This window comes from Marmota flaviventris, chromosome 1 (genome assembly GCF_047511675.1).
Source record: "Marmota flaviventris isolate mMarFla1 chromosome 1, mMarFla1.hap1, whole genome shotgun sequence".
Taxonomy (NCBI): domain Eukaryota; kingdom Metazoa; phylum Chordata; class Mammalia; order Rodentia; family Sciuridae; genus Marmota; species Marmota flaviventris.
Window position 1 is genome coordinate 1,318,111 of NC_092498.1, and position 18,311 is coordinate 1,336,421.

General features: G+C 57.0%; 1 protein-coding gene across 1 annotated transcript in view; it reads left to right on the top strand.

The window, feature by feature from the left end:
* Window positions 1-18,311, top strand: part of Ptprn2 (protein tyrosine phosphatase receptor type N2) — a 565,071-nt gene that overhangs the window by 459,725 nt on the left and 87,035 nt on the right. The window lies entirely within an intron of this gene.

The window sequence follows — 18,311 nt, forward strand, 5'->3', positions numbered from 1 at the left end:
GCGACCCCAAGGCCGGAGGCCAGAGCCTGGGTGGCCAGGAGCCACGGTGTTCCCTGGCAGGTTGGTGAACAGCTGGACCACACCACTGCTGGACACCGAGCAGAGGGTGGAGGCCCAGGGCTGGCAGAGGCTCCAGCACTGGCAGCTGGAGAGACCCCAGCACACACAAGGTGCAGAGCCCCTCTCTGTCTGGCGTTCTTGCGCAGAGATGGAGGGAGACCCTTGATGTCGCAGACGTGGACTTGAAGGAGTCTTGTGGGAAGTTTTGGGTTAGGTTTTACAAAATCTCCAAAAGGGAAGATTGAGAATGGGAACGATAGTGCCCAATTAAACCATCCCTACAGGCCATCAATTAAATAACTCACTCATGAGGACAAGGGGTCAGCGGGGCGCCATGCAGGATGGGGCCGGGGTCCTCTCTGCTCTGTTCCACATTTTTGTTGGGAACTTTTTTTTTAATATTTATTTTTTAGTTTTCGGCGGACACAACATCTTGGTTTGTATGTGGTGCTGAGGATCGACCCCGGGCTGCACGCATGCCAGGCGAGCGCGCTACCGCTTGAGCCACATCCCCAGCCCCTTGTTGGGAACTTAATTAAAGATGTGTGATCGGGTTTATTAATGTTTGTGTGGTGTACAGCTAGGAGGAGGGACAGCCACAGAGCAAGACATACATCTTCTGGTGACACACAAGGCAGAGGGCCCCAGTGGGAATGACCCGGGGTGACGCGGGGAGCAGCGAGCCCACCACATGCTGAGCCCCTGGAATGACCGGCCCTCGGGCACATTGGTTGGGCCTGGATGGGCATCCTGGGCCATGGAGTCAGATCGCCCACCAGGAACCTGGACCACACTGTTCTCTCATGGTCCTGGGGCCGTCCTGTGGGCATAGCCAGCTGCCCACAGGCCCCAGGAGAGGCCCTTCCTGCCTCTTCAGCTTCTGGTGGGCCTGGGCATCCCTTGGTCATGGGTGTGGCTCTGAGCTCTGCTCCTGCAGTGGCCTTCTCCCTGGGACTCACAGTACCTGCCCTCCACGTCTCTGTAGTTCCACGGCCTGCACACACCCCTCCCCAGCCCCAGGGCCTGCACACACCCCTCCCCAGCCCCAGGGCCTGGGCACGCCCCCTCCCCAGCTCCAAGGCCTGGGCACGCCCCTCCCCAGCCCCAGGGCCTGCACACACCCCCTCCCCAGCTCCAAGGCCTGGGCACGCCCCTCCCCAGCCCCAGGGCCTGCACACACCCCCTCCCCAGCTCCAGGGCCTGCACACACCCCCTCCCCAGCCCCAGGGCCTGCACATGCCCCCTCCCCAGCTCCATGGCCTGCGCATGCCCCCTCCCCAGCCCCACGGCCTGCACATGCCCCCTCCCCAGCTCCAAGGCCTGCACATGCCCCCTCCCCAGCTCCAAGGCCTGCATATGCCCCCTCCCCAGCTCCATGGGCTGCACACGCCCCCTCCCCAGCTCCAGAGCCTGCACATGCCCCCTCCCCAGCCCTGCACACACCCCCTCCCCAGCTCCATGGCCTGCGCACACCCCCTCCTCAGCCCCACGGCCTGCACAGGCCCCCTTCCCAGCTCCAAGGCCTGCACAGGCCCCCTCCCCAGCTCCAGGGCCTGCACACGCCCCCTCCCCAGCTCCAAGGCCTGCACAGGCCCCCTCCCCAGCTCCAAGGCCTGCACACGCCCCCTCCCCAGCTCCATGGCCTGCACAGGCGCCCCTGCAGCATCACACTGAACCCTGCTGAGGGCCAAGTGAGGTAAATGAAACACCCTTCATCCCTGTATCTCTGAGGGGTTGGGGTCTCCACGCACAGCAGAGGTGGCTCTCATCCTTCCTTCCGCCTCATGCAGCTCACACGCGCTCTGGTAACTTGCAGAGAAGGACCTCAGAGGTCACAATCATCGCTGTAATTTTGTTGGAAATAAAATCAGACAGCTCATTCACAGAGTGAGACATACGAGGGCATCATGGTTCCTGGGGAGAGTGCCCCAGTCCTGTGGGTGCAGGGATAACAGGTGACTTCCAAGAGATCCTGCCCTGCTGCCCTGGGTACCCTCCACCGCAGAGGGAAGCGGCCAGCGCTCCTCCCAAGCCCACTCTTCTGCCTTGAGCACGGCCAGGTCCAAGCGTCCAGACCCAGGGGCTTCTCATCACTCTGGGGGTGTCCGTGCTCAGATGACAGTCCCCATCCAAACCCTGTGTGTGGCCAGGTCGGTGGCAGTGGGGACTTCTGCCAAGCCTACCGGGCCATTGCTGATTCTGGTGCACAGGGTAAAGGAGCCCGCACCTCTGCTGACTGTCGGCACCTGGGGCTCGTGAGCTCTGGTCGCCCAGGAGAACCACGGATCATAGGCCACGTCACTGGGACTTGAACTTAGAGCAGGGGTCACTTAAGAGCCCCTGACCATGCTTCTGTGGGCACTTGGGAGGTGGGCTAAGGGCGGCCTCCGGGGACAGAGCAGTAGCACTCCCAGTGTCAGCCCCGAGCCATGGCCCATGGCACCACTGGAGCCCATAAGGGGCCAGCCCCAGGCCCTTGTGGGGTCACTGGACAGCTGCGAGTCCCAGGTGACCCCAGAGGCCCGGGGCTGGCGACTTTGGAATGCAGACAGCACCTGTCGCAGCCCTGCGGGCAGCAAGGACAAGCCAGAAACACGGCTTAGAAGCAGAGTGTGGGTTTAAGAGAGGTGAGCACAGGGGCCAGGCTGTCTGAGGGACGGTGCCCACCGAGGGCAAGGCTGCCCCCCCACACAGCCACAGGTGTCACCTCCCACAAGCTGTGGCCTCCCCACTGTGGGAGGCACTGGCCGTGCTGCCCTCGGGCAAAAGTGCTGGCTTCCAGGGAAGAGCTTCTCACTGCGCTTTCAGGACTTTGTGGGATCAGACAAGCTCCAGCAGGAGTCTGCTTTTGAGACTAAAAATCACTGGTCTAAGTCCCATGTTGTTCCCTTTGTTTACAAGTTGCGGAGCGAATCTGCTCTGCCCTGGCAGAGTCCTGGTTGTGCCAACAGCCTGGCTGAGTGACACTCCACAGACACGAGCTCCAGATGAGCCACAGTCACCAGGGAGAAGTCACTAGAGTGCAGCTCGGGCCTGCTGGGGCAGCATCTTGAGGGGTGTGTGCAGGGCGTGGGGCTGGGGAGAGGGGCGTGTGCAGGGGGTGTGTGTGTGCGTGTGGCATATGCAGGGCATTAGTGTGTGTGCACCTGGTGTATGCAGGGTGTGTGTGTGTGTGCACCTGGTGTATGCAGGGTGTGTGTGTGTACATCTGGCATATGCAGGGTGTGTGTGTGTGTGTGCACGTGGCGTATGCAGGGCGTGTGTGTGTGTGTGTGCACCTGGCGTATGCAGGGCATGTGTGTGTGTGTCTGTGCATGTGGCATATGCAGGGCATGTGTGTGTGTGCACCTGGCGTATGCATGGCGTGTGCGCGCACCTGGCATATGCAGGGCGTGTGTGTGTGTGCATGTGGCGTATGCAGGGCGTGTGTGTGTGTGTGTGCACCTGGTGTATGCAGGGCATGTGTGTGTGTGTGTGCACCTAGCGTATACAGGGTGTGTGTGTGTGTGCACTTGGAGTATACAGGGTGTGTGTGTGTGTGTGTGCGAGTGTGTGAGGGACAGTGCACACACCCTAGGCTGCTTACAACCTCCAGCCCCTGGCAGATGTGTCCTGTTCTCCCTGTGCCCTGGGCTGCCTGTCCTAGGCATTCAGTGCAGGTCCACGTGGCAACAGTGGTCAGAGTCCCCTCCGTGGGCCTGCAGCACGTCACCAGCAGCTCTGTACGTGGGTGTCCGGGGGAATTGAGGAGTTGGCAGGCCCCCTCACGGAGTACGCAGGGTCTGAGGGACAGCGTGCTTACCTGCACGGCCCAGCCCTTGTGTGGGCGGGGAGGTCACACGGCCCAAAGGTGTTGTGTGAGGGTTTCCCCAGGAAGAAGGTTGCAGGACACACCAGAGGGTTCAGGGTTCTCTGGGTGTTTAGAGTCACCAGTCCTGCTCTGAGCGCAAGGACTCCGCCCCTCTCACCTGCTTCCCCAGAAGGTGATAAAACGCAGACACTGCAGGGCAGCACTGCCCTCCCTGAGCCCCAGAGGAGAGAAGGAGGGGAGGACAGCGGAAGGTGCCGGGCAGCTCCCCAGCAGCTCAGCCTCGTGCACATCCCTTACCGGGAGCGTTTGTCCGAACACAACCATCCCATCGCTTCCATGGAGATGCGGGCAGAGCACAGATGCAGAGAGCATAGGTAGCAGAGGCTCTGTCCCCAGATCCTCCGGGATTCCACAAGCCCCGGAGGAAGCACCGTCTTGTTCAGACTGAGTTGCTCACTTCAGGTCACACTGTTGACCGAGGGCAGGACTGGAGTCTGACCCTTCCCAGCACCACCCAGGAACGTGCGTGGGAGCAGAAACTTTCTAAACTGAAGTGTTACACGAATCACACCCCGCTAGCCAGCCAGATGACCACAGCCCAGCTGTGCTCTGGGAGTGGCAGACTTCCAGCCTCAGAGGAACCCTAACCCCATGGGGACATTGCTCTGGGGTCTCTACTGCACTCAGACACCTGGCACAGAGAAAGGAAGTGCCATCGACCAGGTGATGCGGGCGAGGCCAACCCCGTCTCACACCTGGCTGGATGGGCAACTGTGCTGGGCAGATGCAGCTGTGGGTCTTTCCCACCTCCAGGACTGGGCACCAGCGCAGAGCACATGGGCAGAGGACGGGGGCCAGGGAGGTGAGGGCTGCGTGCACACAGGTGCTGTGGCTGGTCCTGGAGGAGCACTCTTCCACAGCGCTCTGGAACCCTGTCTCCCGTCATCTGTGGGACACATGGCAGTTGATCTGATAACTGAGACGGCTGATAAGTGACTATTGTGTGGGCAGTGTATACAGCATGGATACACTGGACAGGGCATGTCTCATGTCCAGGGCAGGACAGGCTGGACAGCACAAGAATCTCATCATGCTAACCAGATCAGTACATAATTTAAAACTTAGGACTTTTCTGTTTAATATTTTTGGGTCACAGTTGACAGTGGATATCTGAAGTCACAGCAGGTAAGGCCACAGCGGGTGGGAGGCTGAGCTTATTTGTGAAATGAGGACCATTTGTAGCACTCCAATGTGATTCCGTGCTGGGCTCCACAGTCCCACTGGCCAGCGCTACTGGTGGGAGGGAAGCGCTGAGCGGCAGTGGGGCCCCTTCTGCCAACAGTGCCTGCCCTGGGATCCCCTGGGCAAGGATGTTCTGGGGCACCACTGTATGTGCTTTGCCCCCGGCTGGTGGGATGAGCCCCGAGGGGGTGGTGGGTTCATAAAAAGGACTAGGAAGCCAGGCAGGTGGACCGAGGGCAGAGCTGAGGGTGCATGGGATGCTGCACAGGCCCAGGACTTCTGGACAGGCACCCTCACACAGGAGGGACAGCCACCCTCACACAGGTGGGACAGGCACCCTCACACAGGTGGGACAGGCACCCTCACACAGGAGGGACAGGCACCCTCACACAGGAGGGACTAGCAATGAGGGGTGACTAGGGCTGATGGGGGGACAAAAGTCAAGAAAGCCTCAAGCCTCACCCCAAGGCTGGACAGTCAAGACAGGGAGGTCAGGGCCCACGGAGCTGAGAAACCCTGCAGAGGAAGAGCAAGGGTTCTGTTCTGGCATCTCAGCACCTGGGAGCCTCCACCTCCCCCGCACCCCTCCTCCCCTGCGCCCATGCTGCCCACCACAGCTGGGCACTGACCTGCTGAGGTAGCCTCCTAGGATGTATTCATAATGGTAGGCAGTGATGTTTCTTTATGGGTTTCTTTTGTTTTTTGCAAACACGTGGAAGTCCTTGGTGATCAAGACAGAGAAGCAGGAGTGCTCAGTGGGTGGTGCAGTGTTAGGGAATCATCAGGGAGAGTGGTCTGCAAAGGGAGACCCCTGGTTCTGAGCCTATCTCTGAAGACAATTCCAAATGGGAATTCCAGAAATGAAATAAAATCTGCACGTAAAAGTAAATGTGTGACTTCCTAAAGGGTTTGAATGGACAGGTATGAGGATATATAGACATAGATATTTATCTGTTAAGTCTGTAAAAATTTTAAAGCAGTCCCATGCATGCTACTTAGGATTGCGAGCTAGCGCTGAACCCAGGTGCTAACACACCTGGGCACACCTGGTATATCTAGAGGAGATCCAACTACCTTTCATCCCATTAGCCATTTGGTGCTATGGGTGAATTTGTATGGAATTCTGAATGCTAAATTTTTCAAAATGATGGCTAAGCCTTGAGCCTTCTCTACATTGTGTCAGGACAGAAGGCAGTGGGCTGTCCCCTGAATGTTTGTCCACTTCAGATCTGAGTGCCTGTAAACCTGTTTGATAACATCAGGGAATACCACTCACTGCACAGCAATTCCTCTTCAGTGGAAGCCAGGTAGAAGGTGAGCTGTCTCCCTGTGGCTCTCCTTTCACTTAATTGGAGCCTAGTTTCATACATTAAAAGATACACAGGCATTTCCCCTAAAGAGCATGTGAGCTGGGCATTGCTGGGTCATATAATCGTGAAACATTTACCTGGATTGTTGCTCCATTCTTAATTCCAAAGCCTTTCAAGGAAAAAGCTGTTTCCAAACAATTGCAACGGCCCTGTAGCATGTAACTGACAAAGTGAAAGCGCTTTAACCACAACAACAGTGACCACCTGGAGTCCAACGGCACTACTTGGCCATTTTCAGAAGAGCAAGATTCCTGTTTATGTGGCAATGACTCTTTCCGACAATGTCCAGTCAGAGGAATCTGAGCTCAATTTTGTAAATAGGAATAAGATCTTGTCATGAACAGACAATATATACACTACCCTGAATGCCAGCCATTAAATATGTATTTCATAGCATTATTTTGTAAATAATAAAGGTCAGATCTTTACAGAGTGGCGGATTGAAAGTAATTCATCTGTAGACTCTGGAATCTTGGGAGTGAAATCAGACGAACCTCCAGGGAGACTGCTCTGTTTGCAAATACCTGTCCTCACGAGCAGCAGCCTTTTTGAACATGAGTATTAATGGATGGAAGTAGCAATGGTAGTAACAAACCCTGGAGGATTTTCTAGTTATTTAAATTATAATTTCAAAGTTTGACAAAGAAAGTCTAAAAATCCCCACATATTTGTTAACCATCCAATCAACCATAAATCTTTACTGAAACACATTTTTGGTTTTTAAAGACAGGCTTCACGTAAGCACGTGAAGCCACTGGGGGACAGCCACTCTATTTCATAAGAACTCCTCATTTCTTATTCCAAAAGTTTCAAATCAATCAGAATATGAGTCAACATGAGAACTGATAATAAAAGCTGAGTTGTGCTAGAAATTAATTTCAAAACAAAAAAAAATGGCTTACATTTTTCTGTTTTGAATAAAGAATTCATATTTTTCTTGGAATAGTAAAGTATCTGAGGTTTTCAGTTCCCCTTGATTTTAAAGTGAGGGCATTGGTTTGGTACAATATCTTGGGCTTGCTAACAAAAACTCAGGAATGGCTTGGCCCCTTAGCCGGCCAGGGAGAGGGGAGGCTGTACCCACACTTGCTTCCTGCAGCCCTGGATTGTTCCCTTCATGTTGGGTCAGGACGTCTCCTAGGCTCTCCCAAATACTGTTCTTGAAAAACTAAACATTTCCTGAGGGTCCTTCACTTTCCAGCTGTAGCCTTCCATATGGACTTGGGCGAGTGTCCCCTCTCTCCTCATTCCCTGGTCTCCCAGAGGGTCAGTCTCTCAAGTGGAAGTAGGAGGAGCACGGCACAGGCACTTTAAGTCAGTTTTACAAATGAATCTAGATCAAAAGCATTTCAGATAGTGTTTGAGAACTATTATTATAAATCAACATTCTATTTTAAAAGCAAAATTAGTTTAGATTTTTCTGAAATCCAAGTATGTGAAAGTTTGTTTTTATCATTTTCTACTTTACCATAACCATTTAAATTCTTAAAATAATTGTTTTGCTTTATAATGATCGTGTTTCCCATGACAGTCTTTTTCTATTTTGTTTTAAAATACATTTTCTTCGATAATTCAGCACATTGGAGATTTACTCTAATCATTTAGTTGCTCCTAAATTGAAAATGAGATTCTTATCACAGCACATTAGGTTTTCCACGTGACAAATGTGAGATACACTTTAAGGACTAGTAGGGATCAACAAATCATTTTAAACTACTTTCTATTGTTTAGGAATGTATACGTCTGGAAATTTTACATATACTGGATTTTTTTATTCATCAGTCCAGCAACCTGAACTTCTGCATGAGTGATACACTCTTGCCATGTGTAAGAACGTCAACCAATGTCTCACAAATACTTTCTGTTATATTTAACATTTTTCTGATGTTATTGAAATTCTTTAAATTGAAATTCTTTATCAAAACTCTAAGCCCTCATGATCAAGGGGGGCAGGAAAAAACAAACATGTCCTTCCTTCTTCACGACAGCTGAGTCATGACTGTAGGGAAACTTTGCTAAAGTTTTCCAAGAATTAGAAGATAACACTTCTCCTGCACCGGAAATGAGGAAGGCATTCAAACGGAGAGGGCTGGGAGCCGGGCGGGGTAGTGCGTCCTTTCAAGCAGCGAGCTGAGGGGTCGGCACCTACATCCTTTCCCGACGAGGGGCAGCGGGTTTGGCTTCCCCCGGAGGTGGCCCGCGGAGAGCGCGGTCAGGCGGCGCCGGGCGGGAGTCCGGGCTGCGAGCACGGTCCCCGCTTCCCACGGCGGGCGCGGCGAGGGGGCGCACAGGGTGCGGGTTAGAACCCGAGCTCTTCACCCGTATGACGCCTGTAAGGACCATCTCACTAGTAAAAGTGACCAAAGTCCACTTTGTCGGCCCCGCCGCCCCGCACCCATCCTTCCTCACAGCCGGGGGAGGAGGGTAGGTCATCGGCTGAATCGGAGTGTGGCACTTTGGTGTCGCAGGTGGAACCCTTTGGACTCCCGGAAACCTGGCTGAGTAAATCAACGTCTGTACTTACTTTGTCACGCCAGGTCAGGCTGTGGAGAAGCAGAGTGGCCATCTGGTCTGGAGCCGCGCGCCCTGACCTGGGCTGCAGCCTGCTCTGGGTCGCTGGCCTCTGGCCGCCCCAGGACCCTGGGGTCACTCTGGGGTCCTCACGCCGTCCTAGCCGAGGTGGCCGCGTGGGAGGCTGGGGCTTGACACCGCCGGGCCGACGGCATCCCACACCGGGTTGTGGCTGGCAGGATGGAGGGCGAGAGGAGCGAGTGAAGCGTGCGGGGAGCTGGCCCACGCGGAGGGAGGCCGGGCCCTCCGGGAGCCTCTGAGCTGGTTCCGCTCGGCCGGAACCGGGCCGCCAGCTTGCGGAGCCACGAGCGGCTCCCAGCAGTCGCCCGGGCCCGCGACCACCTCCCCGCCAGCCCCGCGCTCCCGCCCAGACGCAGGTGCGCGGAACCGCGACGCCCCCACCCGCCGCGCCACAGGGCCTGGAGCGAGGTGCGGCCGCAGCCGCCACCAGGCCCCTGTGCTCCGCTCGGTGCCATTCCCCAAGTCCTGGGGCCCCCTGACTGCTGCAGGAGAGCCAGGGCGACCAAGACCTGGTCCCCCTGAGGCCGAGCTCAGGCCCCGGCGCGTCCCCACCCCAAGGGTCGGGAGCGGGTGCTCTAACCTCCAGGGTGCCCGCAGCACCTTGGAAGCCAGACTTTACATCCTGGGAAGGGGCTTCTCTGACTCCCGCCCCCAGCGACCCGCTTCCACCACCACCCCACCCCCAGGCCAGGGAGGAGCAGGAGCCTTGCCGCTACCAGCGCGCGCGCGCGCGCGCGCGCGTACACACACACACACACACACACACACACACACACACGCTCTCCGCGCGCGCGCACAGGCCGTTGCTATGGAGAGAGCGGTTGCCAGCGAGGCTGAGGGCGGCAGGTCCCCTCCTCCGGGCCTCCCTCCCCTCCCAGTTCCCTCTCTCCGCCGTCTTCCCTCTCTTCCCGCCTGGGCTCCAGGGCCTCCTCCATGCTCCCTGTCCGTGCGCCACCTCTCCTCCCCTCCTTTTTCTCTGCCCCGAGCCAGGGGTCGACTTGGAGGTTGGCTAAAGACGCCGGGCACCGGGCACCCAGGTCGGCTGGAACGTGAGGATGGTGGCAGGGAGGAACAGGAGCCGGCGCCACTAGTGCCCGCCAGAGGAGATACCTCAGAGTGCCGACCCCTGCAAGCGCGGGGTGCGGGCCGCCGGGCCACAGTGGGGACCGCTTCTCTCCCGCCCGCTCCCCATCCTCAAAAAGGCCAGATCACCGCTGAGGGTCGGCCGCCGCGCCTGGAGCCGGTTTACCATGGAGTCTGCGGGGTCTGTCCTCTGCGCGGGGACCTGAAAGGACCCAGGTGACTTGCCCCTCCCTGCCTACCGGATGGGGATGGAACTAACGGGCAGAGGACTGAGAGAAGCTTCTCTCGCTTTGACCTCCATGGAAACTCATTTTCCCGTGGCGCTTCTCCACCCCTACCCAGCCTCCCGCAGGCCACCGGACGTCCTTCGGCCCACTGAGGCCTACAGGGACTGTAGCAGGTTGCGCCGCCACCTCGTGCCCTGGAACTCTGCGAGGCGCGCACACCCAGTCCCTGTAAACACAAAAATAAAAGTAGAACTCTGCTTAGGCCTGCAGCCAGAGGAAGCCGAGTTCTTGGGACGCGTTACAGAGAGGCCTGCACTTGGCAGGACTGGACTCGTGTCTCTCTCGACGACTCCTCATTGGGAACCCTGCCCCGGCTGGCTCCTCGGCTGGATGGAACTCGGTTTCCAGGAGAGAGAAGGCCAGGCCCTGTTCGCGGGCAGGTCTGGGGCAGTGGAAGGGGGGAGGTGAGGCGGTGGAAGCCCCGCCCGACCCTGCCCGGGGTGGGGGCCCCGGAGTTTGCCGGGTGTGCGGCGGGAGGGGCGCGGGGTGGTGCCGGCCGTCGTCTCCAGCTGTCCGGAGCGCCGGGAACAATGGGGAGGCGGCGGGAGAGGGAACGGGGAGGGGGGCTCCGGGGTTTCCAGAAAAGGAGAAACTAAAGAGCCCTCCGCAGACTGTCATCTGCGTGTGACAGGATCTGCTCCCCCGCTCCTTCCTTTCTTCCCCTTGTTTCTGCAGCTGTGGGCCTCGGAGAGCGCATTGTGCGCACAGATGTTGGGTTTCAGCTCTCCCGCTCTCCGCCGCTCCGCGGGGGCGCCGCGCACCAGGGGTACCCAACTGTGGCTGGGTCCAGGGCTTGGAGAGGGAGGTCAGGGGTGGGGGAGGGAAGGGCCAGGGGAACGCGCTTTGGCGAAGGGGCCTTGGGCGGCGAGTTATAGTGCTGGGGGCAGCTCCCAAGACCGCTGTCTGGCTCGTGTCCCCGGCCGGCGCTAGGGGGTCAGAACTTGGTTAGGATCCAGCGACTGGGAGCCCTGTGAACGCGGGGCGGTAGTCCAGGTTGGGCCATTGACCCGGGGTGCGGAGAAGGAGGTTAGGACGCAGTTCTGTTTCCTGGGTTTCACACGGTCTCTGTCCAGCGTTTTGGGCTGGTGGCCCTCAGTTCCCCCTGGATCTCAGTTCCCTTCGTGAGCTTTCTACGCGCATCTGACATCTAAAATCTGGAGAGTTACACCTAAACTGGGGGAGAGGGGCTTTCCTGCATAATTGGCATGTCTCAATTTTGAAAGGGAGTTAAAAGGCAAAATTGGAGAAACTAATTAGAAAGAATGATTTGCCATGATTTTTTCTCTTGCAAAGAGTTTAGACCTCCCCTTTCCTTCCATAGGCAAAGGTCACAGTAGGGCCATGCGAGTTGACTTTTCTTGTGGAGGCCCCTCTCCCCCGCCTCAGCCCCACCCCCAATGCTACCCTGAACTTGCTCAGGTTGAAGTGCGACTCAACGATGAAAGAAAGACCCAAAGAAAGAACAATCGAAGGCCCGACTGCGGCGCTGTACCAATGACTGACAAAGCTAATGTCCATTCATAGTCTCGGGCGGGAGAGGGTGTATGGAGAGCCGCGGCCCCTTAGCCAATTGCTGTCAGCAACACGTGGGGGGGGGCATCGCTATAGCAACCGGTGGCTGGGCCGCGAGCCGCGCCGCCGCTGGCCGGGTGCGCGCCGGGCCGGATATAAGGCGGGGCGCGGCGGACGCGCTGGTTTGAGCTGCGCGCGCGGCCGGCCGCCCTGCGGGGACCGTCCTGAGCCCGGCCCTGCGCCCACTGGCGCGACGTCCAGGTCCCGCGCGCCTAGCCCGGGGGCCGGGCCGGGGCGGAGCACGCCGAGCCTGGCGGAGAAGCAGCGCAGAAATGCGTGCGCCCGCGGGCTCCAAGCGGTTGCCGCTGCGCCGCTGCCGCCTCTGGAGCCGCGACTCGCGGCACCTTTGTCTCCACCGGCCGCCCGAGAAGTTTGTGGACAGAAGCAGAATGGCCCCTCTTATTTGTGGCTCCAGCGCAGGGAAGCAGCTGACAGTGATGATGGCGCCGCGGTCGCCAGCGGCCGCTGCGCTCCGAGGCCGCTCGGCCAGGCGCACATCCCCACCTCCTCTGGCTCCCGCTCCTGGAGCCCGCCCAGCTGCAGGTAACCTGGGACACCCGGATCCAGCTTGGCCAATGGGTGGGGCGGTCGGGTGGACCCTGGGGGGCTGGGAGAGGAGCTGCAGTGGAGGAGGGATAGAGGAGGGACACCCCACACATACCCCAGGGCATCCTCAGGCGTGAAGATGGTAGAGCACCGAAACTGAGCCCTGAAAGGGTGGCGGGTGCTCTTGAGGGACTTGGATGGGTACAGGGCGCCCTGCCCAGTCCAGGGGTAACTGACTTGCCGCAGGACATCTGCCAGAGGCTGGGTCGGCGGGATAGATCCAAGTCCGGGGTCATCCCCAATTGAGTCTAGAGTGTCTATCTGAGGGGGAGCACGCGGAAGCAGGTCTCCCTGAGCGCACAGATCGGGAGCGGGTGGCAGCTGTCCCAGGCCTGCGCCTCGCGGAGACTGCCCTGGAGGCGGGGACCATGGCCTGCCAGACTTCTCTCTGAGAGCTCTCCTCGGTCTTTCGCTTATCTGGCCACTCCCGGCAGTTCAGATCCTCCAGGAAAAGGCGACGGGAATAAGGGGTGGTGCGGGTGTGGAGGTGGGGAGGGGTGTGGGAAAGGAGGATGGACGGAGGACAGAACGAGCAGCCAGTTTAGAGAGGAGGCTTCCTGGGGCACTTCCCTCCCGGCTCATTCTTGGCCTCCCTCACCCAAGTTCAGGAGCATGCTTCCCAGCGGGCGACGAGTGAGGGGGCCGAGCGGGCCTCCGCCGAGGGGCGTTCAAGAGGCGGGTTGGGCGGTCGGTGAGAGTGGAGGGTCCTCTGGCCGCCAGCCCGGCGGAGAATCACCGCGGAGGAACCACCTCTCCTCCCCCAGGGGAACCTGCGCTTCTCCTCCTCCCCCAGGAGAGGCGGCCGCGCGCCCGCCAGGGAGAGAAACTTCTGGCTCGGAGCTGTTTAAACCGGGGACTCGTTTTCCTGCTCCCTCACGCCAGAGTGGTTCAGAACGCCGGCGGCTTCGTGGTTAGAGAAGCCCAGCCCCTGGCAGCCGAGCAGACACAGATCTAGGGGTTAAAATCTCGGTCGCACTTTTAGAGCGAGGGTCTCCCACACTTTTGCGTCCCCGTTATGCTGAGTCCTCAGCGCTTCAGGCTGGACGGCTGGGGGCGGAGGAGTCGCTGTCACCGTCGCCAGTGCCCTGTACCGGTAGACCCCGCTGTGCGCTCCTGGCAGCCCTGAGGCCAGGGCGGCCAACTCGGCGGGGAGGGTCCCCAGGAGCCCAGGGTTGCACCGTAACTCTGCTGTCCCTGGTCTTGCCCCTAGTCCCCAACCCTGCGCACACCTCTGCCCTGGGTTAATTACCGACCGGAATTCCGCAGACCGTGGGCCGCCTCGGGTTCCCCCGGGTACCGGGAGCCTCACCGCTGGAGTGAACCTCGCGGCGTGTCAAGTGCTCTCAGACTAGCCCTTCCCAGCGTCCCGAGTCCCCAGATCTTAGGGCGCCACCGAACGTGCGAGGAAGGGAAGGTTGTGCGGAGGAGGGAGATGGGAACTCTTTCCACCTACGTAGGATGAAGTGCCCACCCGCCCCCAGCCAAGCACACCCTTCCCGGCTCCCGAGAGGGCCGCGGCGGTGGTGCGGTAGCGCAGGCCGAAGTGTGAGCTGTGGAACTCCAGAGATTCTTGGATGGACGCGGGCGTTGTTGGGGACATTAATCCCTCTCTCGCGGCCGGCGCGCTTTGTGCCCAGGGAGGCTGGGCCGCGGCATTGTCCCCGCAGGGAAGGGGACCTCGGGCAGCGCCGGGACCCCTCTCACGGCTGTGAATACCCACGGCTCCCAGGAACCCTCGACCCTTTGTGTCCGGCGCTGTGGTCTGATCTTTCCGACCTCTATGGGGATCTTGTGAATTAGTGAGGGGGAAGGGCCGGGGAAGCCGGGGTAAGAAAGCCGGAGGCCGGTCGAAGTCCGCCTCTCGCCGTGGGGGAGGGGACTGGAAACCGGCAGCGCGCTTCTCCAGACCCGCTCTGGGCTCGGGCCACAGCGGGGTCCTGAGCTGCGACTCTAGGCCAGTCTTCAGATGAGGGTTTCCCGGCCTGTGTAAAGGAGGTGCAGCAAGAAATCCCAATCCCGAAGCGGGTTTAGTTCTTGCTGGGGACCGCGCGGGTGAGGTCCTCCTTTCCCCAGACCTAGGCGTGATCCTAGCAGACACCTGCACGTGAAGGACGCGCGGACCACACCAGGCCAAGGCCACCAAACAGGCACGCCAAAAACAGGGCCTGGTGCGCGAGCGAGATGGCCGCGCCCGCGAGTCCGAGCTCTCAAGTGATAAAAATGCCGCCCGTGAATCTGAAAGATGGGGGGGGGGGGGGAGGCTTTCTTTTGGGGGCCCATCCATTTCGGCCGGTTCTCAGCTGGTTGGTCGTGCTCTACTCCACCCAAGACAATCTGTGGTTATCAAACCCTGCTAAAAACTCACAATGGGTGTTTTTCCTCTCTGTAAACATCAGAATCGTAAATCTTCGCTGATATCTTAAAAGTTGTTTTTCTAAAAACATATTTTAGGACTGCTTAAAGATGGAAAATAAGCAATTTACCTTTTGAACACTCACTTTCATGCGTATGCCTGGAAAACCTCAACAAAAGCCTATTTTAAAACAGCATATCCCAACTTATTTTCACTAAAGTTAAGAATAATTATTTCTTGGAGATTCTTTTCTTTCGCCCATATGCCCCCTCCCCTGGCTACTTGAATGGCAGATTTGCAAGTACAATTTCATCTGCACAGACGAACAATAGCTTTCAGTAGCACAAAGGACTTCACCACCCCGGATTCAGACGCAATGCCTCTTGCTCTGATAATAGCTTCTGAAAAGATTTTGTAATGCAGAGAATTAATACATGATTATTTCCGCCTGGCTTCTCTCATTTATTAGAATTCTGTGGCAAATTCCAAATTAAAAATAGTTCAGTTAACAGCTTTAAAAAATACTTTTAAAATATTTTAAGACACCTGTCCCCCAGATCTTTAAGTTTGCTCACTTGTCCTGGCCTGAAAATAGCTAAAAATTAGGACCAGCTCTCAAGCAATAGCTACTAATTTTAGTAAATACGATTGTGAATTTAGAATGAAAATTCCAAATAATGAACATCTAGATAACTGTAGGCAAACTTGTTAGAGTGAATCATTAATAGTCTCTAAAACTAATTTCTGGATTTTGTAGGGGGAAAGTCCTTTGTGATTAAAGAAACACCCATCCTCACCTCTGAATGCCCAGAGGAAAGGGAGGGGGCATTTCCCTCTTTTCATATCATTTCTAATAAAGGATTTTGCTGCTCTTTAAAAAAAAAAAAAAGTGCAAACACAGGCTGGGGGTGGAATCAAATTCCTTGGAAATGATACAAATAAATGCATCAACAACATTAGAAGTTTATTGATGGAAGTGACTGCTTGTGTCTATAGCTTGTTTTTTGTACAAACATTTTTAAAATTGTAACTTAGTAACTGATTCTGGGCTGCTCTTATGAACTGGTTACATTACACAGACTTAGAAAAATACATTTTGTGACCTGTCAACAAATATTTACCATAAAATCCTCTATTTTTGTCATAGTGTTGGCTTTCACAATCGAGTCTGGGTATAATGGATATAGACTCTTCCTTTCTTTTTTCCTTTTAAGCTTACCACATGGACAACTTTAAGAAAAAGTTCTGAAGACATTTTGCCATAAGTTCCTCAGAAAAGTGTGTGAGGGAAGTCCCGGCACCGGGTCTTATGAGCACCTTTTAGATCAAGTGAGGACAATGTCTGCAGATTCTCATTTCTAAGAGCAGTTCCAACAACTCAGCTGTGATTCCACTTACTTTCAATCACAACTTTTGTAATACCGTACATTCTGAATTTTAGAGTTGCAGGTGGAGATGATTGGGAAAAAGAAATAATGCAGTGTTGTTCTTGACTCTGCTGTGAAGAAGCATGTAAACTGATGCAAAGTTGACCTGATTGTTCCTGACTATTTAAAAATGTAAAAGTCCTGTATCAGAGAACTCAGTGCCCAAGCACTGATAAGTGGCCTCCCACCTCCTGGAGGCAGAGATGGCAGTGCCCCTTGTGCGACCTGCTTCTGAAGCCTGCTCCTTTCTCCATCCTCCTCCTCCTCACTGCTCCAAACTTTCAGTAAAGCCAGCGGGGTACAGAAGGAGGTGTTCTGCTTTTAAAAGATGTCTGACTGTAAATGTCAAAGTCATAAATATTTAAACATGAGTTTCTTTCAGTTTCAACTCAAGACTGATAAGATGCTTCTAATTAGTCTGGGCTCTCTTCCGGACCCAGACCTAGGAAAGCACCTGCCATCCACACAAAATTGCCAACAGGAGGGGGGCACTGAGGTACAAGGAGCCCGGCCTGGGTCAGCTTGAGCACAAGCTTCTCATACAGCTACCAGCCTATTCACTTTCCTCACAAGTCACCTAGTTAACAGGCCTTTTGACTTTTAACTCTACAAAAAAGAAAGCAAGTGAAGTAATTGTAAAGTTATTTAAATGCAATCACTTTGCCCAGAAGGGCTTCAGTATATGTTCGTTCTTTCCGGGATTCTCAGGGCCTGACTGGCAGCCAGTGTTCTCCTGCATCGCCTCCTGCCAACACTAAGTAGGGCAGATGGAACTTACAGGGGTGAGGAGCCCCAGGAGTGCCTTTTGGGTTCCCCCAGAGGAGCCCACGGGCCATTGGGAAGCAAAGGTTTTCAGAAAATTAACGACCCCAAGGGCCTGAGACCTCAAAGTCAGAGTCTGCCCTGCCCAGAGCGCGTCTGATTCAAACCGTCCTCACCTCATCCCAGGCGCCCACCTCACCTGCAGAAAGGGCTTCACAGATGGACTGGGGAGGAGACGGGCGGCCTGCGTCCAGCCTGGGGACCACAGTCGCCTCTTCTTAGGGGTAGCTCAGGCCCGAGCAGAAGGGAGCTGGAGTGACCGGACTCAAGGGTATGGGGGTCCCCCCTTCCCTTCTCTGAGGGCACCCGGGACCCAGCTGGGGCCCAGGGAGGAAGGACGCAAACTCTGGGCAGCCTCTCTCCTTGACATTTTTCCTTGACCTTTGAGTAAATCCCGGTGAGCTGAGTGAGGGGCAGTGGGGCAGGCCCCCCATTCTTCTTCCTGTGTGGGCTGAGCGGTCGTTTCAGGAGAGGAGTGAGCCAGGGCGCGGGCTCCCTGGGAAGAGCCTGGGGAGGTCCCCGGTGATTTCCCCTCCTGCGGGGCCTCCTGGCCCGAGCGGTTGGCCTGGGCATCGCCACCTGTCTCCCCTGGAAGCTCCTGCGCGTTCGCTGCCTCTCACTGGCACGAGGACAACCCGGCAGCGTGTGTGCCCTGACTCGCTGCTGGCGGTGTCCGGGTGCCCGCCGCCCAGGCGGGTTCCCGGCTCCGCGAGGCGCTAGTGGGGCCTCGGGTCGCTAGGGTACTAACGCGTCCGCCACATGCCATGGCACTGCCGGTCCACTTGGAGTCTGGCCGGTCACTGAGCGTGTGTACTTCTCGTCGCCCGCTGGAAGATTCGAGAAGTCCCAGTTCCCGGGCGCGGCGGGCCACGTGGACGGGCGGGTTTTCCGACGTCTGGGCGGGAGTCCGACCCGGACGCTGCGCCTCGCTGGGCGCGGGGACTGCCCGTCACTTGCGTCCAGGCGGGGAGAGGTACTTTGGGTGGCCGTCGGGCGGGCCGGGCGCGGGGACCGCCTCCGCCCGCGGTACGGCTGCTTTGTTGTCCGAACGGAGTCTGCTGGGCGAGGCGCCACCCGGCCCCGGAG